Source organism: Podarcis melisellensis (genome assembly GCF_964234715.1).
Source record: "Podarcis melisellensis genome assembly, chromosome: 2".
Lineage (NCBI taxonomy): Eukaryota > Metazoa > Chordata > Lepidosauria > Squamata > Lacertidae > Podarcis > Podarcis melisellensis.
Window position 1 is genome coordinate 93,908,544 of NC_138529.1, and position 25,095 is coordinate 93,933,638.

The 25,095-nt window shown below is 44.3% G+C and overlaps 2 long non-coding RNA genes across 5 annotated transcripts; one reads left to right on the forward strand and one right to left on the reverse strand.

The window, feature by feature from the left end:
- Positions 1-5,439: 5,439 nt before the first annotated feature.
- On the forward strand, positions 5,440-10,069 carry LOC309365386. Of its 4 annotated transcripts, none has more exons than XR_014166087.1 (6): positions 5,440-5,821; positions 6,731-6,812; positions 7,410-7,516; positions 7,701-7,925; positions 9,678-9,739; positions 9,930-10,069. It is a non-coding gene; the product is annotated as an uncharacterized lncRNA (long non-coding RNA). The 4 variants fall into 4 exon arrangements; XR_014166090.1 differs by having other exon boundaries at positions 6,735-6,812; XR_014166088.1 differs by lacking the exon at positions 7,701-7,925.
- On the reverse strand, positions 9,236-24,662 carry LOC309365435. Its single transcript, XR_014166143.1, has 3 exons — positions 24,189-24,662; positions 11,704-11,838; positions 9,236-9,591 (listed from the first exon to the last, which is right to left on the reverse strand). It is a non-coding gene; the product is annotated as an uncharacterized lncRNA (long non-coding RNA).
- Between the last annotated feature and the right edge of the window lie 433 nt (positions 24,663-25,095).

The window sequence follows — 25,095 nt, forward strand, 5'->3', positions numbered from 1 at the left end:
TCTGAGGCCCTCCTGGCTTTAGGCTCACAATATTATGCTTTCCAGAACCCTCCCTTTTTCATAATCTCCGATAGCTCCTTAATAAACTACTTAGCTGTATAAAGTATTTAACTGGTCTGTAATTTCCTGGTAAGCCAGCAGGTTCCCTAATAAATATACTAGTGTTTTGCTGGCAGCAAGCCAGGATTCAGGAATCTCTCATGAACTCCACTCGAAGGGAGCTTGTAAAAACATTTGCTCAAGCTTCTCCAGTTTCCAGCCTTCCTTCCTTTGCCATTCTCAGCTGTACATTAACCAAAAACCTCTCTCACTTATCAGGCTTTATTTTATTTTATTTTTTTAAAAAAGAAGTCTACATTGTGAATTATGTTCCATCCCCCTTTAAAGCACCTCTGCACGTATCATTTGCAACAAAAGGCTTGGGGTGTGTACTTCTTTAAGCACAGGGGCAAAAGGTTTATGTTGCATGAACATCTCAATCCATAGTGAAATTTCAGAACTCTTAATTTCAGCTGCCCTTCATTGCTTACCCCAACAACCCCACAGTTCCCTGCACCACAATGTCTTGAGGTCAGGCAGGGGAAAAGTGCAGCTATGACATCGTGTCCATACCTGGAATACTGTGCCCAGTTCTGGGTGCCACCACTTAAGGAGGACATAGACAAGCTGGAACGGGTGCAGAGGAGGGTGACCAAGATGATAAAAGGTCTGGCAACCAAGCCGTTTGAAGGAGCTGGGTATGTTTAGCCTGGAAAAGAGGAGACTGAGAGGAGATATGATAGCCATTTTAAAATCTCTAAAGGGCTGTCACATGGAAGAGGGAACAAGCTTGTTTTCTCTTGTTCCAGAGGGTAGGACCAAAACCAATGGCTTCAAGTTACAAGAAAGGAGATTTTGACTAAACATTCGGAAAAGCAGTAAGAGCTGTTTGACAGTGGCACGGTCTCCCACGAGAGTTGGTGGACTCCCCTTTCTTGGACGTTTTAAAGCAGAGGTTGGACATCCATCTTTCATGAATTCTTGAGATTCCTGCATTGCAGGGGGTTGGACTAGATGACCCTCTGGGTCCCTTCCAACTCTACAATTCTACGATTCTATGACTCTGACAATCCATTTGGCACCAGGCTAAACATGTTTTATTATCTCCCTGGCCATTTTAAGTGTTGGGTATTGGCTGTATTGTTGCATTTTATCTCAGTATGATTATTTTAGTTTCCTTCCGTTATAAGGCTGAAGGGTGATTTTGAAAAATATTTTGATTTAATAAAATACAATTTTCCCAGCAGCAGCAGCGCTGCAGTAATAATAGTTGTTGTTGTTGTTGATACCCTGCGCATCTGGCTGGGTTTCCCTAGCTACTCTGGGCAGCTCCCAACAGAATTAAAAACACAATAAAACATTAGACATAAAAAACTTCCCTAATCAGGGCTGCCTTCAGATGTCTTCTAAAAGTCAGATAGTTGTTTATTTCCTTGACATCTGATTGGAGGGTGTTCCACAAGGCGGACGCCACTACTGAGAAGGCCCTCTGCCTAGCAAAGGCAAGATGAGAGCAACACCAAGATGGCAGTGATGCAGACATTTCCTTCCCTGTCAGGAAGCCTGAAGATGGTCAGCAGCTGTTGCCAAGGTAGGCGAAGTGTGAGCATTCCCAGTGTACACACTCGCCGTGAAAAAAGTGCCTGCGACAAATGACACACCCTCATATGTAGATTCTTAAAGAAACCAGGTAATGGGACCTGCAAGTTCTATTTATTTATTTATTTGTTTAATTTTACTTAATGATTTGTAATTATTGGGCTTTTGTGAGCCACCTTGAATATGCTTCAGTAAATAAAATAGATAGTCCTGACTTTTCCTTCTCAGTCTATAGCCAACACAGAGAGAGCTGAGTTGTCCAGTGCAGGGATTTCTGAAGCCCCGTTATGTTTGGATTGGAAGAGAAGTAGAACCATATCCAGGCTTCAGTGGGGCTCTGCTTAGCTGCAAAGAGGGGGAAAAGAGGGGAAATAACAACAAAAAGTTGAAGATTGGCATCTAGATTTCGGATTTCATAGCCAAATCCGAATAAAATCTTCAATGTTCTATTGTATTTTTGTTCTGAAGCAGATGTTTGGTTTATCTTCAACAAGAATTGCTTCATTTTTTAATTAAAAATATTTTGCATGTATTCTGTATATCTTGGGGGAGGGTGTGTGTACATGCTGGCTGTTTGCCTTCTGAAAAGCATTTGTGCTGCACTCCAGGTTCCCTCTACAATATGATAGCTTGGTTGAAAGCCTGGCCTGTTCCCCCAGAGTGCGTTGTAAATTGTGCATTAGAAACAAAGGAAGTAAGGAGGGACCGGATGCCATTTTGTTTGAAGTAAAACCATATGGCAAAAGCAATATAAGACTGAATTGCAGACTCCCTGAAATGCCAAGCGTTATAGCTTGCTCCCCAAAGGACAGGTGTTACCTTAGAAATGAGTTGATCCTTGAAACAACTAAATCCTCTTAGACATATGCCCATCTGTTCTGCAACTAACTTCTCTAAAAAGGGTTGCATTTTTAACAAAAAAAGAGTATTTTTCGGCTACAGCTGGGAGTGGCAAGTTTTTACCTTCTCCCCACAACTGCCTGCAAACTTATTTCAAAATAAAAAGTCACGATTTCCCCATTTGAAAACAAACCAACACAACGTTCATTTGAGCTAAACCTGCTGCTGTTTTATTCTTAATATCCCAGCCCCATTTTGCCAACTGCTTTCTGGTGCGTTTAATAGGTACAGTACAGTGGTACCTCGGGTTACATATGCTTCAGGTTACATACGCTTCAGGTTACAGACTCTGCTAACCCAGAAATAGTACCTCGGGTTAAGTACTTTGCTTCAGGATGAGAACAGAAATCGTGCTCTGGCGGCACAGTGGCAGCAGGAGACCCCATTAGCTAAAGTGGTACTTCAGGTTAAGAACAGTTTCAGGTTAAGAACGGACCTCCGGAACGAATTAAGTACTTAACCTGAGGTACCACTGTATAAGGCAACACAGAGAGAAGGCTCACAAACACTTTTTGTTTTTCCTGTGTTTTCTTCCATTTGTCCTGTGATTTGTAGGCACGGGTCCGATAGATTTTTCTTTTCTCTGCTGCAAAAGAAAACTAGCGCCCATAATCCCTGACCATGTTAGTTGAGGGCGGCTGAGGGGAGCTGGGGCTCAACCATATCTTGATGGTGCTGCTTGGCCACCCCTCCCATATTCAATATTCAAATGTTGTGCCCCTGTATGGACCTCGGGGGATGCCAGACGCAGCTCAGGAGGTCCAGGTAGACTGGGGTGAGGTACCGCTGAATTGGAACATGCATCAATCCGCAGAGAAACACATGAACATTTGTTCTGGTAAACAGCGGGATTTCCTGAGGGAAAGGAGCGGAACAAGGAGAAGTGTGGACAAGCCCTTGGTCTGAGAGTAAGATCCTTTGAACTCAGTGCGACTTATTTCTGAGTGGACACGTATAGAATCGTATGGACTCCCATATGAATAGCTCCATGTACTGTACCTAAAAGATAAGGTAGCTTTCCTTTGGTTTTGTTAAAGGGGGGGACGGACGGACCTAAATAAGTATAGTAACCAGACTGCTAATGGAGTTAAAGGGGCCATCCGTAAAAGGAGAATTTCTGTCTAAAACAAAAACACCCGTCACCATCTAACAGAGGAACTATAGCCTGCCAATGCTCTAAAAGTCAGTCGCGAGAGCTAATTATCCGCAGCAGTATAAGACCAGCAATTCCATCTTGTCAGGCTGAGTAGCAAATCCAAATTGACCCATTTATCTGCCATGCTCTCGCACACTAATGACCCCCCTTGTACCTGCGCTGACCAAATAACCTCCCCTTCTGCCACTCACCATATCCCGGGAAGACATTGAACTGTAATCATTTAGAGGTGCGTGAGCATAACTCTTGGCCCTGTCTCTCCAGCAGCACTTCTAAAGATTTACTGTCTCGGTACTTTGGAGCAGTAAAGTGGAAATACAGTGAAGGACAGTTTTGAGGTTTGCCACTTATCTGAGGGAGAGTAACAGGCAAGAGGCAAGGGAAGTATTATTATTATTATTATTATTATTAATAATAATAATAATAAATTCTATTCTGCTCTCTCTCTGTGTTTGTGAGATCCCACTTTCTTGCCCCAAGCTTGAGCAGGATGCAAATATAACTGAATGGTTTAAATGCAGCCTGGTTGTGATTTGGGTTGCTGGCTTATCAGAAAAACACGCCTGGCCTGCAGTGTCCTGTTCAGCACAGTGGGTTAAACTTTTCCTAGCATGGAAGGAAGCATTATCACCTGCTAATGTCTGTACAGCAGGTTTTTTTCAAAGTTTCAGCTATAGTGGCAGGTGGAAAAAGGTTGTCTCCCTAGCTGTGATTTGCCCATTTCGTGAACTTCACACGAATACTCTCCATTCATAGGCTCACAACTGGAACAAAACGGATTACGTGAGCGTGGTTCACGTGTAAAGTTCAATGTGTGTACGGCTTGTGTACCTGTTGGTTTGCAAATAGTTGAGCTGTACAAATCAAGAAGTATGCACACAAACACTTGCAGGTACATGTCCAGAGACAATTTGTGCCCTGTGTTCAGTGTAACATGTGTACAAGCCTATTCTCTAACCCACCCACCCACCCACCCAACAAAGTAGGTCCAAGTGTCATCCAAAGCCTGTGGGTCCGTATAGGGATGGACTTACTGTATCTTTCAATTTTGGTTCTCTCTCAGTTTCTCAATTTTCCAATCTTTAATGCAGCGCTCCACATTTCTGCAGCAATTTGCGATTCAAAAAAATCCGCATGAAAATTGGTCACCAATTTCTCCCAATAAACAAGTATGTTATGCAGTCTTGAGTAAAGGGCACATGCTTGCTCGCAATTCCCCCTATTACAATGCATGTTTGTATGTCATTTTCACTAACATATTCATTTTTACGCACACTTTCTTCCTAATACAGTGGTACCTCGGGTTACATACTCTTCAGGTTACATACTCCGTTAACCCAGAAATAGTGCTTCAGGTTAAGAACAGAAATCGGGCTCCGGCAGTGCGGCAGCAGCAGGAGGCCCCATTAGCTAAAGTGGTGCTTCAGGTTAAGAACGGACCTCCGGAACAAATTACTGTAAGTACAGTGGTGCCTTGCAAGACAAAATTAATTCGTTCTGCAAGTTTCTTTGTCTTGCGGATTTTTCGTCTTGCGAAGCACGGATGCACCCTGGTATTAACGGTTTTAAGAAAACGGAAACAAACTCGCAAGACGTTTCGTCTTGCGAAGCAAGCCCATAGGGAAAATCGTCTTGCGAAGCAACTCAAAAAACGAAAAACCCTTTCGTCTTGCGCGTTTTTCATCTTGCGAGGCATTCGTCTTGCGAGGTACCACTGTACTTAACCTTAGGTACCACTGTATATGGATTTTTTGGTTGGAGAATTGCTTCATAAAATCTGGATGAGTGACGTTCTGAAGGGCAGGTGTTTCGGTTCACTTATTGGAAAGAAGTGTGAATTAGGTTGTTTCTCATTAAGATGCAAAACTGAATTTCTCCCCTTCCCTAGGTCAACAGGCATAATGAAGTCCAGAGTACCAAAAGCAGGGAGCCGATCCACTGCCGAAAGCTGCCAGCTGAAAAAAGAGATCCTGGTGGCACGAACAAACCAAGTGACATGTGAACCTCCCATACTCTCTAGGGCAAGAGTAATGAACCTTCGGCCTTCCAGATGTTGTTGAACTACAGGTCCCATCATCCTTGGCCATTGGCCATGCTTGCCATCGTTCTGATCACATGGAACACTGGGTAGATTGACTAGATGTTGCCTGCAAGCTATCTATAATTATGATTTCACACGCTTTGGATTGTATGCCTTGGAGGGTATGTCTCCAAGGTAGCCTCCTATAAGGTTAAATTAAAAATTGTGGTGTGTCTGTGTGTGTGTAATGAACTTCATGGCTGAGCTAGGATACGAGCCCAGGTTTTCCTGGTCCAAACCCAACACCTCACCCAGCACCACAACTTGGACTCAAGAAAGCAAGATGGTTGTGATATGAGGACTATTTCTGTGCTGAATGTGACCCCAAATCTATTATACTTTTCTAGTAAAAACCAACAAGAATGTCTCTGTTTATTTGTACAAACGACCCCATTGTTAACATTCTGATTTGGAGCTTCTGTTCCACTTTCTGCCTTTCGGCTGAAGGCTGCTAGTTAACTGCACTTCCTCATTTTCATTTAACTGTCCAGCAAACCCTAATTATAGCCTCTCCTTATTAAAAAAAAAAAAAAAAGCCTACATCCAACTCTACACAATTTACAGTCTAATGGCCCTTACCTTGTTTGTTCAGCAGAGCTTATATAATGATTCCTGTGATTTTGAATATTTTTTTTTTTTGGTGAAGCATAACTCTGGGATTTTACGTTTCCACTTTAAACTGTGAGTTTTACATTAATGTTTTATAACCTTGGGGTTCTAATCATAAAGTCATAAGGACTTTAATTGATTTGAAACTAGCCAGGCCCTGAAGTGTGTACATGTCAAATTGATTCAAATTGATCCAATGTGTTTAAATACAGCCCGTGTTAAGAAACTCATAGCATCTTGTGCTACCAGACAGAGGCCTACAGCGCTGTGCTAACATAATTATGTTGCCACCTAGGTACGCTAAATTATTGACTGGAACATATTTTTCTGTGTTTTGTTCTGGGAAGCCAGGAAAATTCACCTGGATGGCTAAGAAGATTGGAACACAATGCAGACAACAATTTCTGTGAACCGCCCTGAGACTTGCGGGTATAGGACGATTTATTATTATTATTATTATTATTATTATTATTATTATTATTATTTCAGCAAGTGACAACTTCCCACAGTGCACATGCAGAGGCAGCTGTTAGGCAGATCATTCATCCATAATATCCATAACCAAGAGCCTGGATAGCTCAGTTGGTTAGAGCATGGTGCTGATATTGCCAAGGTTACAGGTTTGATCCCCGTATGGGACAGCTGCATATTTCTGCATTGCAGGGTGTTGGACTAGATGATCCTCAGAACCCCTTCCAACGATACAATTCTATGATCCTGGCAATTAGTGAGGCTACGTTTGTGCCACTTCCACACCTGATCAGAAATTTGAGAATGGTACCATTCTCCCCACCACTTGGTAGAGCAATGTGCTTGCTGTGAACCTGCGGCACTCTGGATGTTGTTGGACTACAGCACCTATCACCCTTAACCAACGGCCATGCTGACTGGGGCTGATGGGTGTAGGAGTCCAACAACATCTGGAAGGTGAGCCACAGGATCCGTGTTGTTGATGTGATTGACCAGCAGTATAAACTGTATTTGTGGCTGCTCTCCTTCACCACTATTGTCATCTCTTTATGGCAGGGGTAATTTACTTGTGGCCCTCCAGGTGTTGTTGGACTAAATCTCCCATCATCCTCGGCAATTGTCCATGCTGGCTGAGGTTGCAGGTCAGCCACCTATGCTTTAAGGTAACAATGAAGGTGTATACCTAGCCAAGTACGTAATAATATTTCAATATGATGCTATGGTCTTAAGTTGGGGCTTAAGTTGGCATAACTTTCAGGTGTCAACACCAGAGTAGCTAAAGAGATGTACCCCTAAAATTTTACCATTTCCCAGCCATGTGTCATGTTCCACCACCTTTTTTTTCAGGGACCACCCTAGAGCTGGAACTGGAAAACAACTTCCCAGAGAAGGAGGACCTTGCTTTCAGCCTCATAAGAACATAAGAAGAGCCTGCTGAATCTGGCCAATGGCCCGTCTAGTCCAACCTCCTGTCCTCACAGCGGCCACTCAGATGCTTCTGGAAGCATGCAAGAGGAACACAAGCAGTGTCTTCAGTTTTAAGATGGGAGTGGGAAACCTCCAGCCCATGAGGTCTGTATTGTAGCTCTCAGTTTGAGTAAATGGCAGTTCAGGTTTTCTCCAGATTGACGTTTGCTCTGATTGAGCACTAAAGAACGGGTTTTCCATGGGAAAGGAGTTCCATGGATCCTCCATGCTTTCTAGGTGGGGAAAGCAGAACTGTGGATGAGACCCCAGTCTCTTTCTCAGCCTACTCCAAACTCACAGGTGGGAAGAATAATGTAGTCAACAGGAGCTTTTTTTGGAGGAAAGTGGAATTAAAAAAATACAACAGCCTTGGATTAGTTTTTTGTAGCTTAGCAAGTGCCAGATATTTTGGACTCGCATCCGTCCCAGCCCGCGGAGTTAATGATCAGGGAGGATGGCCTCTGTAATCCAAAAACATCTGGGGAAAACCAGGTTAGGAAAGGCTGCCTTAGATGAGCAGAGCTTTCCTCGCCTCCTGACACCCCTGCCCCCAACTCCTGGAACTACTAATCTATGATCCCCAAGGACCCAGGCTTTGAAAAAACTTATTTCGAGTCGGCAACTTTGTACGTGTGTTATCGCGGAAATAATGCATATGCATTCCTTGCTGATGAATTGGTCTCTGAAGGTTGCGATAATCATGATATATTATGAGTGTGCTCTGCGCCTTGAAAAAGAACCTTGCTTGGGATCCGGGAGACCTGAACCCCACACTTTTCCTTCCCAGGCTCATCTCATGTTTCCTTCCCACCTGCCTTGGCTCTCTCTGTGTGTGCAGGTGTAGGATTGCCTCGCATTAAAAGCTGCATAGGCCCATTTATAATGGGGCTACCTTGCTCTTCAAAGCTAAGCAGCTGCTTTTTCTCTTCCCCCCTCCACTTTTTTTTTTAGCTTGCAGTAATGGCTGGAGAAACTTGAGAAAGGCGCAGATGCTTTGCTCATTTGTTTTGGCTCTTGCAGCGAAATTGTCTAACAATTGGAGAGGGCCAAGCAGAGGTTAGGCGTAATGGCGCAGAGGGGACAGGATGATTTATGCGCAAAGTCAGCGCCGGGCAGAGGGATAGCTTTATCTCTGCAAGGCCCCACAGCTGGCTGATGGAGAGTTGCTCTTGTAGTCCCTGATAAGCATGCACACACGGCCTGCATAATTCTTTGGGAAAGCTCCTTTGTGGCTGAGCAGCCGATTTCTGCAAACTTTCTGCATGAGTAAGATAAAAGATAATGAGACTCCATACATTTCCTGGCAGGGTTTCCTTCCCAAATGGCCCCCTGTAACCTCTACATTGGAAACAGATTAGAGGTCTTAATATTCCCCCTTATCACAAGCAACACCCTGGGGGGAAAGAGTTCTGCCGGTCTCCCTGCTGCCACCACCATTTAAGATTTGCTTGTAAGTGTGCACAGAGCTGCTTTAGGGATGCAAACTTTGTGTTGGTCGTGCATTCTACTGGGTAGTGTGGAAAAGTAAGTATTTCCGTACTGTTTTTAAGCGTGCGACTTGAACCGTAAGGGAATTTTAACTCTAAATCCATTAGCAACACAGGAAATTGTCTTTCAATACGGCATTTTTCCAAGGAAGAAGTTGTTATTAACATCAGCTATGAATCTGGGCTTAACAATTTAGCACCAAGAAGGTATTACTCATTGCAGGCAATAGGATGATCCTCTGGTGTTGACGTTGGCGTTCGTTCTTTGGCACTCTTTTCTAAGCCTAAAAAAAAAGAAGAATAAAGGACGTGCCATATATCAGGAATGGGCAGACTTCAGGCTTGATGGATCTTCTTTCTTTTTTACTAGAACTCCAAGATATAATCCAAGAGATACCAACTAGAACCCCAAGCTCCACCAACCAGAGTGAGGTATAAAACAGCTATAGTTAGGCTGGATCTAGACACATCGAAGAAGCAATTCATTTAAACGCGTTGTAAACATATACAGGGAAATCTGGTAGGCAAAGATGGGACTCCACAGCGCCTTCTGGTGTCACAGTGTTATTTTTAAAAATCGCATCTACAACACATATAAAATGCTTTTTCTTTACCAATCTAGCTGAGTCCTTAGACACAAAGTTTAAACAAAAGAATAGGAAGCCCCTGATCATACTCTTATCCAGAAAAAGGACTGAACTGAGCCTGCAGTTGTTTCACAGAAAAGTTCACTCCTGGTTGGCCTTCCACATCTCAGTAGCCTGATTTAGGTGGGGGGAATTTTGTTGTTGCTGTTGTTGATAAGTTGGGCTTTGGAAACCCTCGCTGATCTCTTGCTAGATCCTCATCTACCTTCTGATCTGCCATGCGTTAATTTCAATTGTCCTATTCTCAGGGGAATAGTATTAGCTGTCAGAGCTGCGCAATTTACCACCAGCGACACATTTTGCCCTTCTTAGCTGATTAACAGTACCCCAAGTTTTGAGAATTCAAGGCAAGCAGTAAAAATATGGCATTTATTTATTAAGCCTGTGGTTCATGAGCTGCATTTGGCTTGGGTGGGTCATAATTTTTTCAGGTCTACTTTATTTATTTATAAGATTTCTTATCTTCCCTTTGCCATAAGGCAGGTTACACCAACAGAATATACAATTCTAAAAACACAGTATTAATAAATAAAAATACAGCGGTACCTCAGGTTACAGATGCTTCAGGTTATAGACTCCACTAACCCAGAAATAGTACCTCGGGTTAAGAACTTAGTTTCAGGATGAGAACAGAAATCGCGTGGTGGCGGCGCGGTGGCAGCGGGAAGCTCCATTAGCTAAAGTGGTATCTCAGGTTGAGAACAGTTTCAGGTTAAGAACGGACCTCTGGAACGAATTAAGTCTTAACACGAGGTACCACTGTACCCCGATAAACTGCAAGAAATTAACTTGGAATAATTTCTCAGCCTGCCCAACACCAACATGTGACTGTCAGCAAAAGCTGCTTTAACTTTTGCAGGGCTTTGGGTTAAGGGGGGAAAAGAGCGAATCGGACCAGAGAGCAGGACCAGAATTGGCTGAGGACTCTTCAGGTCTTGAGGTGTTTTTTTGTTAATGTGCTTTTTTGATTTTGCCACGTGGAACTAAAAGCTGCTTCTCTGGAGACTTTGCAATATGGCTGGTTTACTGCCAGGAGGCTGCCAAATGACTATTGATTTTCTAGCAGGGACTCTGAGTTGCAGGCAGGGAGAATTGCTCTTTAGCCCAACTGCCTGCGGTGAGTAAGAGAAAGTCAGCACTGTGTAATTTAAGGACGCCAACTTGCCTTGCCAAACGAGTGTGCGCTACACACTTGCAGGATGCTTTCAGTCACAAGCGCACAGGTAGGAAGGTTGCATTGTTTCCCTGCAGTGATTATTTCACTACTCAGGGGCATGAATGAGCTTGGATAGGTGTGGGGAGGGAGAGACATGAAAGTTTGAGCCCGGAGAGAGAAAAAAGCTAGACGCTTGCGCCAAAACAAAACAAAAACCACACACACACAATAAATTATTACAGTGACCAATCAAAGGAGGGCAGGCCATCTCAAAAGGATTTCTTCCCTGCCAGCAGCAATTTTTGCCTTGCCCTTTGCCAGAGTTTTCTGTCACCTTCCTGGTCATATACTTTCTCCAGCGCATTCCCTTTTCTTCATGTGAAGCTGGCGGTTGTGTAACTGTCTCACAGAGCTCTCTTGCATAAACTCAAGTGCCTGTTGCTATAACTACAATGCTTGTAAATCCAGCCTTGGCCTCGTGCAATTCTTCTTCTTTTTTAGGCAGCTCTTGTGGGGAAGATGCAGACAGCCTTGTTTTGCTGCATGTTCATAAGCGGGGAAGGGGGAACCCTCATGCAAAAATTCAAGTTTACCTGCATGCTTCAGAGGTATGCAGGGAGGTGCTGGTGCCGAATTTGCTTCCCTCTTTGCCCTTCTGAACCTGGAGGCGTTACTCCTGCAATGCAAGGGTGATGGTGGCCAATCCACAGCAGAGTGACTTTAGCAACCTGCACAAAACGACACCAGGATAAATCTGAGCCATTGGAAAGGACCCTACCAATGATACTTGGCACCGCACACAATTGTTTAGCCAACCCTGGAAGACAAGAGCAACCTCAGGAAAGTTATGTTCCCAGCGTAGATCAATCCTGCTCTGTTTGCGTAAGAGCTAGGGTGCCACAATGGGTAGGGCTCTGAAGATGCAAGGAATTCAAATTCACATCTCGCCTCGGCCACAAAGCTCACTTGCCCTTGGGAAAGTTCCTGACTTTCAAGCTAACCTACCTCCATAATTGAACTGTGGAACTTGCTCCTGCAGGAGCCGCCAACCTGGACAGCTTTAAAAGAGGATTAGGCAAATTTGTGGAGGAGAAGGCCACTAACCATGTTGGCTATGGTGAAACCTCCAGAGCTGGAGGCAGTATACTTCTGAATATCAGGGGCTGGCAAACCACAAGAGGTGCAAGTGCTGTTGCGCTCTGGCCCTGCTCACAGGCTTCCCATAGGCATCTGGATTCCTGCCATCGCAAGCATATGCTCTGAGCCATGATCTATCCCCGGGATAAAATGCTTCAGCCAGTCACAAAGGATCCAATTTCTCCAACTTTCTCCATACTTATCCTGTCTCATTTGGCACATTCCTTTCAATATAGTCAAAAGTGTAGAATGTTGACAGCTTTTGTTGGGGGGGGGGGCAGAAGCTGCTGGGATATTTTTCGGAGCGATTTTATGACATTTCCCCTACTTTCCACTCTGAGTTTCTGTAGAGCTTGCTTTCCATATTTCCCTGAAATATACATGTGCAATTTAAGCTGTGCAATTTATCTAGAAAAAGGTCTGGAACTCGCCACGAACATCTCTCTCATTCTCTTAGAATGATATTGGCACTCACCTGAGAGGTGCTTGCAAGTTCTAGTTGAAGAAAAGCCCTGGATTTTATCCATATAAGGACATCCCCGCATGGGTACAGGGACCTTGGAGCTTAGGTCATATTTTTCATTGAGTTGATACTTCCATATCTGCTACCGCCTGCTTCCATTTCCTAGCAAGTGCATGTGTGATGGGCAAACCCTGCTGTTAGTTTAATGCTGAGACTCACCTATCTATACATTAAAACCAAGCCCCTACTTGGGAAGAAAACTAGCCAGCTTAGGATGACAGTTAGTTTATGATGTGGGAAATCCCAGAGGAGTTGGTGTGTGTGTGTGTGTGTGTGTGTGTGTGTGTGTGTAAAATTCAGAATCCATATAACCTTGTGTAAAAAGTAGGCAATCAAGCCTACTCAAGTGAACAGGTTTGTGACTTTGGGGAGGGCAATAAGATCTGAAAGTTTTGCACAATCCACTTGGTCCAAGTGGAGTAGATTGTAAGAGATACCAGAGAAAACAGCATGAAATGAGTGCACTGTTCGTTGTTAAAGACAGGGATGCAGTTCGCAGTCAAGGTTATATCCAACAGAGGTGCCCCATTAGTACATGGACTTCTGCCTGTGCTATAGGACTTCCTCACCTCCATAAAAAAAATCTGTTTTGGGCGTCCTCCCCCAACTTTCCAGAACAGATTTGGGAGGGAGATCACAGAGGAGAGAAAATCTTGTTCCACGTTAGAAGCCCTTGCCCTAATCGTGGTAATAACATCCTGCTCCAAATTTGATGCCTGCGGAGTACAGTGGTACCTTGGGTTACATACGCTTCAGGTTACAGACTCCGCTAACCCAGAAATAGTGCATCAGGTTAAGAACTTTGCTTCAAGATGAGAACAGAAATCGTGCTCCGGCGGCGCGGCGGCAGCAGGAGGCCCCATTAACTAAAGTGGTGCTTCAGGTTAAGAACAGTTTCAGGTTAAGTACGGACCTCCAGAATGAATTAAGTACTTAACCTGAGGTACCACTGTACATCCAGATTCTCTTCAGCAGGGAGGTTTCATAGGATACAAACATAAACACAATTTTAAAACATTATTTCTGAAAGTTAGAACAAATAACATGGCATCCAGCATGTTGGAAGCACATGCTGCTGAACACAGAAAGGAAAGAACTTGAAAGCAAACAGAGAGAGAAGGATCTCAACCTTTCAGGATGGAGCACAGCTGAGCTGCTTGGTGTAAGAGCATGACGGGAGGGTGGCCCTGTCTGTGCAGAAGGCTGGGAGAAACCTTGCGGGCAAAAGCTGAGTAACGAGCAAGCGAAATGCTCCTTTGCCAGGTGGCAGAGAGCCAGAGCTGTGGGCGCACGTGAGAATGTAGAAGGAGGCAGGCAGCAACCCACGCTGTCTGCACTTCAGATCTCTGAAAGGATCTCCCTGTGCCGACTGTTACACAGAGAAAAACACAAGGGGAGGATGTGAGAGAAAGAGCAGCAAAGAACATATGAGCACTGGCTGGAGCTTCACTGCTTGACAGCAGAGAAGTTGGCGGCAGTAGAGCATCTCCATCTGCAGCCGGGGCCTGCTGAGGGCACCCGGGTCCCCCATATTTTTATTTCTGATATTGACAGGCCGCTTTTCACCATGCAAGGCCACCACAAAGTGGTTTGCAGAGCAATCAATGAAACAACCCAGCGATCAAATAATGTGGCGTCTAAAACAATAATAAAAAGAAACCACTGACAAAGAACGGAAGAGAAACATAATACAGCCTACTTGAAATGCCTGCTGGAAAAGAGAGGCTACCTTCTGTGGGGAGATGAGACCACCTAAAGAGCATCAGGAGTATAAATGGCAGCTAATTCACTCTAGAGAAAATTTCAGAGGACTTTTTAGTTCTCCGGCAAGAACTAAACTAAACTTAGTACCTGCAAGATACTGAGTAAAAGCAGGGGATATTTAGGTGACCGGATTCATCTTGAGAGCATGGACCTAGAGATGGCAGCTGTACCTAGAACCGTGGAAGGTGGCAGTGGACAGAAAACAGATCCCGATCTCTGAGGCTCCTTTATAAACAGAGGCATAGCAAGACAGCTCTAACTTAACTGATTGTGTGCTGTTATTTCAGGGCTCTGTGTCCTCAATGGTCTATCTGTAGATGCTTTGGATTACAACTCTCATAAGCCACAGCCAGCTCAACCTCTCTGAGGTAGATGGACATTGTAGTCCTAAACACCTGGAGGGTTGGGGAAAACTGGCCTAAGAGGAGACTCCACACAGGAACTTGCAGTCAGGTTAAAGTGGACTGTGCAGTCCACCTTGCTGGATTTCTGTGGTGGAGATGGCTCAGAATGAATGGGACTTTCCTTCTCCCCAGAATGTTCCTCTAGTTGCTTCCTCTAGTTATCCTTGGGGTATGTAATGGGTGCAGCTTTGAAATCTGTTTCATTTAAAAGCAAAAGCACATTCTGGGCTTTGATGCAAATAGATGTGAACAACATGGTGGTCAGAATTCCAGATAAATTTGACTAGGTCTGTAGAAAATGGTGTGCAGGGGGGGGGGGAGATTCCAAAAATTGGCAAAATGTGTGGGGAAACCCAGACATAAGGCAACCCATGTCGGAATTAAAGTCTTTCCTTTAAAATAGCTTACAAACTTCAGTAGCTCAACAACTTTGCCCTCACCCACAAAGCTCAACAACTTTTTGAAATATGGCAACCCTAAACTAGTCCAATTACCACAAAAGGTGCTGCCAAGACAAAAACGAGATAGAGGTTTCTTAATATAGTGGTGGAACTTTTTATATTTGTATCTATTCTTTTAGTAAACCATTGCTTACCGGACCATTGTTTACTGGACATTTACCCACAGAGTCTCCATCTTAATCAGGGTTCTGTCTCGGTTTCTTTACTTTGCTCCAGCCCCTCATTGCATTCAGGCACTGGTTCAGGTCATGCGTAGCCTCTCCTGATTTAGATGTTACTGAGAAACAGAGGTGAGTGTCAACACCGTACTGCAGACAGCTCATCTCAGATCTCCTAATGACCACTCCCAGTGGCTCAGTCTAGATGTTAAATGTTTATATCTGGTAAACTGCTGTAATATGTGTCCTATGATCAAGGGCACCTCTGATTTAGGACAGTAATTGCGATGAAAGACAACTGCAACAATAAGTACAGGCTTATTACGGCCTATTTCCTCAGCAAGGACAAACTGGCATAATGTTGCTGAAATCCCTGGTATCAATTTACACTGGAAAAGAATCCACTTTGTAATTTACAGCAGGGTACAGAGCTTGATTCTCAATCTGTTCGCTTGTGCCAAAATCCATTTACTTTGATGGGCCTTACATGAGGGCGTTTTGGGGGTGGTTGTGAGTACTTTGAGAGTGGCACTAAAACCCCCTAGTCCCTTAATTTGGCTATAGACTAACTGTAAATAATCACATCCCAAAGCCTTGCTCCTACTTAATCTTTTAAATGATTCCTCTGGAGAAGGCCACGCTCAATTTAAATGCTAAATCTGTGAACTTCTAAGAGTCTTTCCATGGCTGAGTCCAGAGTGAGTTGCCAATAAATAATGCTGCAACAAATGTGAAAGTCTTTGCAGCCCCCTCTTCACTGTATCTAGAGGGTAAGTGTTTTGGGTATTGAATCATGTGCTCTGGGTATGAACTGCTTCACTTTGGCTGGTTTGTGACATGGGGGAAGACAGAAAAGGACAACCATAAGGTATCATGAGTCCTACATACTGAAGTAAGTCATGTTTGTGCATGCAATGGTGAAATAGTGGTGATTTTGGTTCTGTTAATGTGAATTGTTGTTGTTAATGTGAATTGCTGCTGCTGTAGTTGTAATTAACCTCTTAGTAAAGCTCTGTTTATCAGATATGGGGACCATTTACCCACAAAGTCTCTAGTTTAGTGAGGCAGGCAGCCATGCCCAGTTCCATGATACTCCATCTGCGCCCCCCCCCCAGTCAGTTAGCATTCCATGTCCACTGAGCATGTTCATTCCTCACTGGGCAAATTTTTGGTTCCCTCCCTTTAGAGCGCTCTCTCTCTCTCTTTTTCATTTTCTACAACCTCATGAGTTCTCCCAAGGCTGCTGATACCTCCCCTCTTGTATTAGGGTTATAAAAGGACCTACACTCACCTCCAGCCATTGACAATACAGTGGTACCTCAGGTTAAGAACTTAATTCATTCTGGAGGTCCATTCTTAATCTGAAACTGTTCTTAACCTGAGACACCACTTTAGCTAATGGGGCCTCCTGCTGCCACCACAGCACGATTTCTATCCTTATCCAGAAGCAAAGTTCTTAACCCGAGGTACTATTTCTGGGTTAGCGGAATCTGTAACCTGAAGCGTCTGTAACTTGCAGTACCACTGTGGAGGGCGTTATGATGATGACGAATTTCTAAAATGCTAGGTTTAGGCAATACATGTGTGCTCTAATTCTTCCCTCCTCCCACTCTCCTACACACACCCGTACACACATACACACTCCATAAAGTTTTTCCCAGGCCATCCCAACTTTTAAAACGGATTCACAATCTTTGAACTCCACAGGGGTCTTGCGGCTAACAAAAAAAAAAAAAAGGTTTCTATGAGTCCCTGTACTTGCCACGTGTGAGATGCTGCAACTACTTTCCCCTAAGTATTAAACGTTATTAATGGAGATGGGAGTTCCATACATACTACTTATAAACATATGGAGCTCACTTATACTGAGTCAGCTCACTAGCCCTTGTAGCCCAGTACTGCCTACTTGGACTGACTGTAGTTCTCCAGGGTCCCAGGCAAGTTTTGCAGGAAACCACAAATAAATTGGGCACAGTGGCCTCTTGAGATCCACAGCTTTGTTTGCTGTCCATCTTCACCGATGACAATTCTGCTTGTCGCCACACGACTAACCGCGGCCCAGGGACAGAAGACTAACTTGACCTTTTCTCTCGATACCTGTTTTGAGGAAGTATTACCTATTGTAATATCTGCACTCATTCTTTATGGGTTTCCAGGGGTAAAGCCAAGGGACGCGGGTGGCGCTGTGGGTTAAACCACAGAGCCTAGGACTTGCCAATCAGAAGGTCGGCGGTTTGAATCCCCATGACGGGGTGAGCTCCTGTTGCTCGGTCCCAGCTCCTGCCCACCTAGCAGTTCAAAAGCATGTCAAAGTGCAAGTAGATAAATAGGTACCGCTCTGGGAGGAAGGTAAACGGCGTTTCCATGCACTGCTCTGGTTCGCCAGAAGCGGCTTAGTCATGCTGGCCACATGACCCAGAAGCTGTACGCCGGCTCCCTCGGCCAATAAAGTGAGATGAGTGCCGCAACCCCAGAGTTGGCCATGACTGGACCTAATGGTCAGGGGTCCCTTTACCTTTACCTAGGGGTAAAGCCAAACCTATGGTCTGTGCAGCTACATGGTGACCATCCGTAACCTATGTCAAAAGACAAACGTGGCTGGCAGGGTTAGGGTTAGGGTTAAATTTTTGTTTGTTTCTGGATTTAATTCATTCCAGAGCTTATTACCGAACACTCCATCGTGGTTCCGTGGAATCATGATCTTCTTATTCATAGCATTGTTTCTATCTCTCTGCAATAACCATTTCTCCACTCTGCATCATTTTTCTTCTTCTTAAGTTGTGAACCATATGATGCCAAATAGGCAAGCCATCGTTCGTTTCTGTCTCTCAAATGTCTGTATTGTTTATTTGTAATGATTTTTATTTTTATTTGAAGCAACTTTGGGTGCACTGTTTGTGCCCTCCTGGTTTGGAGCTTTGATGTAAGTCGAGACAGGGTGTTATGAGATGGAGTGAAGCTTCACACCAGTAAAAAAAAATTCCTGGTGTCAGCCGATGTATGACACATTGATGTCTGGGTTGCATATGCTGATGTGTGGGAATGTGGAAACAAGATTCCCTTCACTTGCAGCAGAGGGTTGAATTGGGGCTGGGTCTTCAGAGTCTTCCAGCTCTTTCTTCTTGCCACCCAGGCAGCCTTCTAAAACATCTTTTTCTGTATAGCGGCAGCCCAAGACAATTTGCTGCCTGAAGCAGAATTCAGATGTGCTTCCTACCCTGACCAACACTTTGTTGTATCATTCAGATATGAATTCCAACTCTCGTCTGCTATATGTGTATGTAATTCGTGGGGGGTTGTAGAAATGAGCAAGGCCAAGAGAGGTTTCCCTCTGAGGCAGGGGAAACCCCAGTTGGGAAGAGGTTCTACAGGGTCTGACACATTCTGCTCGACGCTCCATTAAATTAAGGTCCCTGATGTTTAATTAATATGCTTAGACAAATGTCCTCAGTCTTAATAACTCAGGTAACAGATTGCATTGGGATTGCTTGGGATGTTGTTTTCCCTCCGCCCCCTGTCCTACTTTTGCTTTATACATTATTTGCTAAGAAAGGGCCAAGGGGGTCCTTCTCAGAGCTGGTCCTTCTGGTTGAGGTGTCCAGGAGGATGCCTGTGCCACACCACTGTAATTTGCTTTAAGGTTCTAGAAAGTGCTTTTAAACTAAGCTTTTTTATTTTTAAAAAATGCTTTAGTGTATTACATGGAATGATTTACTTTTGGTGGATATCAAGATAGTGGCCATAACTGTGGTTGCCTATCAAGTTGGCAAGGTAAGAGGGGGCCCAGGACATCATCCTGCCACGGGCTCCAAAACACTGTCCCAGGTCCATCAACAAATGCCGGGTACAGAATAATGACTGCAGGATTTGTGCATACGCAGAAAATACATTTAAAATTAAGAAGCAGTATGCCTCCGAGCTTATGCTCTGCTGAGATTTTCAACACCAGAACAATGATGGCCAGTTAAGCGTTGCCAAAAAAAAGAGGATTTGCATCACCAAAACGAAAAGATGACATCAATTGCTGTAACCATTTGCAAACGGCAATTTATATACAGACAAGCAAATTTTAAAATGATTTTAAAGAAGGTAAAGGTAAAGGACCAGTTGTGAACGACTCTGGGGTTGCACCACTCATCTTGCTTTACAGGCCGAGGGAGCCGATGTTTGTCCGCAGACAGTTTTTCCGTGTCATGTGGCCAGCATGACTAAGCTGCTTCTGGTACAACAGAACACTGAAACCAGAGCAGCGCACGGAAATGCTGTTTACCTTCCTGCCGGAGCAGTACCTACAGTGGTACCTCGGGTTACATACGCTTCAGGTTACATATGCTTCAGGTTACAGACTCCGCTAACCTCGAAATAGTGCTTCAGGTTAAGAACTTTGCTTCAGGTTGAGAACAGAAATCGTGCTCCAGCGGCGAGGCAGCAGCAGGAGGCCCCGTTAACTAAAGTGGTGCTTCAGGTTAAGAACAGTTTCAGGTTAAGAACGGACCTCCAGAACAAATTAAGTACTTAACCTGAGGTACCACTGTATTTATCTACTTGCACTTTTTGGTGTGCTTTCGAACTGCTAGGATGGCAGGAGCTGGGACTGAGCAATGGGAGCTCAGCCCATTGCGTGGATCGGCAAGCTCAGTGGTTTAGACCACAGTGCCACCTGCGTCCCTTAAAAAAAATAATGATTACTATAATTTAAATACAGTGGTACCTCGGGTTAAGTACTTAATTAATTCCGGAGGTCCGTTCTTAACCTGAAACTGTTCTTAACCTGAAGCACCACTTTAGCTAATGGGGCCTCCTGCTGCTGCCTCGCCGCCAGAGCACGATTTATGTTCTCAACCTGAAGCAAAGTTCTTAACCCGAGGTACTATTTCTGGGTTAGTGGAGTCTGTAACCTGAAGCGTATGTAACCTGAGGTACCACTGTACAATAAACACAATACACCTTGCTTACTGGGGAAGACACCGGGTGACTTGTGCATTGGCTCAGTCTGCTGGCTAGGTGCTGCTAACAAGGCGAACAACTTCAAGGCTCCTGCTCTCCCTTGTTATGGTTCCTTATCTTCAAACAGGACTTCAAATAGAGGTCACCTTCAAAAGGGGACTGGCAGTCCTTCAAAAAATAGAAGACTGCCTTCTTTTCTATAAAGTAGGACACATGGCCACCCTAATCAGAAAGGAGCTCATATTCCTGGTTTCTTGCCAAGCTCTTTTGTTTTAGCAGCCCAATTTAGAGAAGAAGAAGAACCTTTGTATGCTTACTATTGTTAAATGACTGGGATCTGAGAAGGCCTTGCTGATCCACTGTAAATGGAAATCACTCAGAGACATGCCAGCTAATCCTCATCTGCACTCTGCTCATCTCTGATTCTGTCTTGGCTTAAGATTACCCTGCATATCAAGCTAGAAAATAGGTTTCCTTAGATGGGTCCATGCCACAACAAGGCTGCAAACCTGTGAGCTGGCACCTGAAGCTGACTCTTTAACAGCAGTAAGGAGCTGGTGACCCAAGCCCTATGCAGATGTTCTCCACGTGTAGACTCTGTGTGTGCAGAAGGGGCAGCAGCTCACACTACTGGCCCCACCTCCTAAGTGGGACAGACAAATGCATCAATTTCGGTTTCTCTCAGTTTCTCATTTTTCCCAATCTTAAATTCAGTTCTCCACTTTTTCACATCAGTTTGTGATTATTATTATTATTATTTAAATCCTCTGGGAAATTCATCTGTGAATTTCTCCTAAGGTACACACAATTTTGCCTGGTGTACACATCATTGCAAAGCAATTTCCCCAATATGTTGCCTTTTTGCGTATTATTTTCATTAATATGTGCATTTGTATGGACACATGCATTTTGTACACATCACCTGGATGGAGAGCTGCAATGGCAGAATTCGGAGAAGTGCAAATAGCAAAGGATGGCTGTGTTTGGGTTCTCGTAATGTTTCAGAAAGTGCAAATTTGGTACATTCACCTTTGAATGTGAACTGAATCGAATTTCTTTCCCCTCCCTACCTCCTAGATGTCCATGAATCTGCACAGGAAAAGTCTATATGTGGGCAGCTGCTTATTACCCTTGCCTGATCAAGGATTCTTCACCCATGGAAGTCTCTATGTGAGTAGCTGCTCATGCACAAGCTTTCCATTTGCAGGCAGTACATGTGAACATGCAGGAGGCATGGCCAATGCCACACAGCGTGGTCCCCTGCTACCTTCTCCATTGCTTAGCCTCTACACTAAGCCTCTATGCCAGTGTGGTGTAGTGGTTAAGAGCCAGTGTGGTGTAGTGGTTAAGAGCGGTAGACTCGTAATCTGGTGAACTGGGTTCGCTTCCCCGCTCCTCCACATGCAGCTGCTGGGTGACCTTGGGCTAGTCACACTTCTCTGAAGTCTCTCAGCCTCACTCACTTCACAGAGTGTTTGTTGTGGGGGAGGAAGAGAAAGGAGAATGTTAGCCTCTTTGAGACTCCTTAGGATAGTGATAAAGCGGGATATCAAATCCAAAACACGTGGAAAATGTCCAAATGGGGATACTGTTTAGCACTGAGCTACAGCAAGCTTTGCCTGCTAATTGCTGCGCTTCCAACTTCTTTTATAGGGACAGGCAAGCCTATTAATTTTATTTTATTGGCCCTTTGGCAACCCTACATTTCAGGAAGTTGTGGAAGAGGCTGGGTGCTGACTGCCCTGTGCACGGACATTGTACACACATTTCAAAACGTGACACATGAAATGGATTGACGAATGCAAAACAGCCATCCCAAACGAGCGTGTGTGAACCAGAGGCAAGTTGATGTTAAATATAGCAGCTGTTAGTTTTATTCTTTTCTGTCTCCTTACACTTTGGAGATCATCTCCTCAATCAGAGGCACTTAAAGCAATCTTTGACAATTCATTCACATTCTACTCTTCGCTCGAGGGAAAATAGAATTACTAATAAAAAGGCTTTGCGTGATTGCATTTGTAATAGGATACAATTTGGATCCCACTTTCTGGAGTGGGGGGTAAAGACTAAGAAAAGTACATAGCGCATAAAGTTGCATTTTATGCAGAGAAATGCACAACGGCAGCGAGCCCATAAAGCATTGAGTTTTGTGATTCATTAAACGTTTATTCCATGTCTCTAAAAACACCCTTTGAATACATAATTGCAGACAGATTTGATGTGGTAAATGATGGGGGTGTTAGATAGGAAACTGCCTTGCAGCAAGTCAAGACTGCCATTCCTTCCAGCTCAGTACTGTCAACGTTGGCCATGTCTGTTTGTAATGATAAGCCAAACTTTCTGGTTTGCCATGTTTTGTCAGGAACAAGGAGCATGCTGTTGCACACTACCCAGTCACTTCCACAACTGTTGTGAGCTAGAAAAACAAACCAGGAAACCTTGGCTTCCTGTTACATCCAAACCGGTTTCCGTACCCTAACAAGGGGGTGTCATTGGTGTTGTTCATGATTATGATAGGTAATCATGTCTTTTTGTATAGTAAACTGCCCTGTGATCTTCGGGCAAAGGGAAGTATAGAAATGTAATGAAAAAGAGGAAGAGGAAGATCACCACCAAGGCAACAACAAACCATGGCTTCTGTTGGCTAGCAAGCATGGCTTGTTAGGAAACAAAAGAGCACAACCCGTGGTTTGAATGTAACGCCAGGAATCTAACGCTAGGAAGTCAGAGCTTTCTGGCTTGTTTCTCCCATTTTCTCCAGTGGAAGGGCAAACCTTTCTCTCTCCAGCTATTACATCCCCTCAGACTCACTCCTCCCTCCACCCCCAGATCTGGCCCTCCTGAAGGTCCATCAACCAGTTGTTGTTGTTGTTGTTTAGTCATTTAGTCGTGTCCAACTCTTAGTGACCCCATGGACCAGAGCACGCCAGGCACTCCTGTCTTCCACTGCCTACCGCAGTTTGGTCAAACTCATGCTGGTAGCTTCAAAAACACTGTCCAAGTGGGAAGGGGCAGTAGGCTGTAAGCCTACTGTAAATCCTGGATCCAGAAAGTGTTAAAATCTAAGGAAGGATTTTCACGTTGTTGGAATAGCCGGATGAGCTTCTTGATAATGGCCCTCTAAATTTGGGTTGTTAAGGTAACAAAGGAAGTGGTTGTGTGCCAGACAGCAAATGGGTGGGCCCCTCAACTTGTTGGTAGTGATTTAGAAAAGAGCTGAGTTGTGTGTGTGGAAGCTAGAAGCTGGAGGAAAAAACAGGCTGTAGCCTGTGATGGAAAGACATGCCTGATTTTTGCTTACATCCAAGGCTATGGGTGAAGCAATATCCTATAGGGGTGTTAATGCTGTGAGCCCCTCCATCGTAGGCTCAGGTTGTATGCACATGCAAATAAACCATATATCATAGACACCACAGTCTCTGCTACTATTCCTAATTCCAAAGGAAACACGAACCCTGGGTAAAGTGTCTGAAACCCCTGGGATCTTGCACCACTTGAAGATTGGAGTGGTGTGCAACAATATACTCTTGTGAGATTACCTCAACTTTTGCAGAATAGTAAAAGCAATGCCCTCTGGTCAAATCCACCTGGGCACCTTGTTAGTTGAAAGCACTGCTTGCCACGCAGGCAGCTAAAAGCTTATTATTGTTATTATTTAAAAAGCATGCCGCTAAAGTCACTCACAGAGGCTTTGCCGTATGTTTGCACCCTGTGTACTTCTTCCTTGGTGGCTGACAAAACACTTCTGGCAACAGCTTTGTTCAGACGCGCTTTCTGCCAGCTGGCCTGCGTACAAGGCCCGATCCTGTCCCCGTTGAACTCACAGCGAGCACCGTCTTCTCGGATGCGTTGGAGCCAGAGTCAGGCTCTTTGTTTGCCACTTGGATTTACGAGAGTGCAGGTCAAGTGAAAAGGCCACAGTTCGAAGGTCAAGAGGAACACTAAGAGCTACATTGTGTACTCATTTCACAAACAGAATGGGCCCTCGACGCGATAAGCAGCGAAATGTCTCCTGCTGTGGTGCTTTGTTCCTAAAGTAAATGTGCCATAGTAATAACTCCACACACACCCAAGACATTTTTAGATAGTAGTTGCCACTTAGGGTTTTTCTTTCCCTGTTCCTGTATTTAGATTAAGATATGCAAAAGAGATGAAGTGAAGTAGGTTTGAGCCTGGTCAGTGGCTTCACAGCGAACCAGCTGGGAATCCCATGTATTCTGCCTCACGTTCCATTATGGGAGAAAGGCAGGATGTAGGTGGACAAAAGAAGTAGGGTTGCCATAAGCCCTGAATTTCCTAGACATAACCAGGATTAGACCGTCAGAAACAGTGTCCGGATGGAAATTGCTGAAACATCCAGGAAAAATCAGATGTATGATGTATAGCAACTCATGTCAGCAGTGCAGATTTTGATGAAGTTCCCTAAAAATAGCTGAAGAACTTTTCTTTCCTTTTCTTTTAGATTTTGCAAAAAAAGCTCTCCCCCACAAAAAAAACCAACTTTGCAAAAAAGAGAAAAAAAACCTCAACAACTTTTGTGTATTTTCACTTTTTGAAATACGGCAACCCTAAAATAAGCCTTATGTTTTGG